Below are 2,333 nucleotides of genomic sequence, written 5' to 3' on the forward strand. Positions count from 1 at the left end.
ATACCTTTCAAGATGGAAGTTATCCTATAGATCCTGTATTCATGCCTATTCAAAATGTGAATCATAGCATTCATTCTTATGAAAATGGTAACAAAGAGGTACYATTTCTCGAAATATGGACAAATGGAAGTTTAACTCCTGAAGAAGCACTTCACGACTGAATTACCTGGGATGCCTGTGCCCATAAGAAATCGCGGAGCCACCCATTAATAGTAATAGAACTCTGCGCAAAGTTTCCTCCCGTGATATGAGTTACTACTCCTTGATCGCTTATACTGCCCCAAACATCTGACTGCATTTTCCAACTGAAATGAAAAATGACTACTGAAATTGCATTGTACATCCAGTTTACCAAGTTATATTACCTTACCTTATTAATATAGTAAGGATAAAAAATTTTACCCAGTAAGAACGAGGCAAGGACTGAGAGTCTTACCCTGTAAGTGGGGGCAATGACTCTTACCACGGTCAGCTCTTACTGGGTAAATTGTCGCATAGAAAGCCCTTTTTGTTGACTAAAATCTTACCCGGTAGTAAATAATAGTATTAAATTTTACCGGTAAGTGCTTACCGGGTAAGAGTTTGGTAAACGACCCCTTAATTTATAAATTAGGAACTTTTATCTTTAAGGTACAACTAAAAGAAATTGTGTTCGACTTTTTTTTTTTTTGGTTCAAATTTTAATTATGAAAAGTTTTTTAATACTCTTAAAAATCATTTTTTATACATGAAATACTGCTTACTGATGCATATTACTTAAAATATAAGAATACAAGTAAATTATGTGTAAGTACAACTTATTAAGCTTCATGTTTGAATTCGTGTAACTAAATGTAGATAAATATAATCAAATACAGAATAAAATTCTTATTGTAAATATAAATGTAAAATATAATTAAGATATATTTAGTTCTAACAGAATACTTAGTTATTATTCTTATAAAAATTATATTAGTATACCAAAAATAAATTACTTTATCATGAAACCTAAATTAAATTATAATAAAATAATTGAATTAAATAAATTACACAAAAAAATGAGAACTTTTATTTATTTTTTTAGTTTTTATGATATCTTCAAATTTATATTTTATTAAGAAAATATTATAGTTTGCTCAAAACCACATAAATTCGTATTATAACATCGACAGAGACCAAAAAAATAAAATAAAACATTGAAATCGAGATATATCTTGTTGCATTGCACAATTACCCTTCTAGTTTTTCTTAATAGATCATATCTTTGGTTTTTATATATCGTTGATCAATATTTCTTCAGTTTAAACATAACCCGTTTACAATGATCTCCTTGACATATAGACCCTCAAAAGAACAATTATTTAATTTTATTGTCTTTATCCTTTTAAATTTTAAAAACGATATCGTTTGTTGGGGTTCGTCTTTATATTTGATTAATGATCTAATTAATCTCGAGATCCCACTTGTCGGATCTTCCGTCCTCCGTTACAACTCTTGCTCTTCATCAAAATCAGCACAATATCAATGTTCTCTAAGAAGCCAAACGTTTGTCATTGTATATCATGTCTCATTCAAACTCTGCAATCAATATGACGTGTTTTCATCCTCATGTCATACATATTTCAATTTTCAAATAAAAGGAGGCCAAATAGACAGTCCAACGAACTAAATTGGGATCACACTGATTTAGTTTTGGGTTCCATTATTATTATTATTATTATTATTATTATTATTATTATTATTATTATTATTATTATTATTATTTTGATTAACCTGGATATCCAACCCGCTATGCGAGCCGACTAATCCCCGGACGACCATCTGCTTTACAGATAGCCCGGAGTCACCGCATTTGAACCTCCGTGGCCACAAGAGGATTTTTATTTCTCCTTGGATTTGAACCTGAGACCTCCATGTACTTTTGACCTTTAGAGCCTAGCTCAAACCAATCAGGCACCACCCTTGTGGTTGGTTCCATTATTATTATTATTATTATTACTAGAAGAGTACTCGCGCAATACAGCGAGACACATATCGGTTTTAATGTTATATTTTATTATTTGTCTTTGTCGATGTTATAATACAATTTTATGTGTTTTTAAAAAGGCATTAACGATTTTATTCACAATGTTAATATCAAATCAACTATTTAAAAGTTCTCATTTTTATGTAATTTCTTTAATTTATTTTTTTATTACAATTTAATTTAAGTTTAATAACGAAATAATTTATTTTTGGTTTAATAATATAAACATTTTAATAGATAACTAGAAGCGTACTCGCGCAATGCAGCGAGATACATCATGATTTTAATATTTCATTTTATTCTTTATCTCAGTCGATGTTATAATATG

The sequence above is a fragment of the Cynara cardunculus genome (genome assembly GCF_001531365.2).
Source record: "Cynara cardunculus var. scolymus isolate 2C chromosome LG 16, CcrdV1, whole genome shotgun sequence".
NCBI lineage: Eukaryota > Viridiplantae > Streptophyta > Magnoliopsida > Asterales > Asteraceae > Cynara > Cynara cardunculus.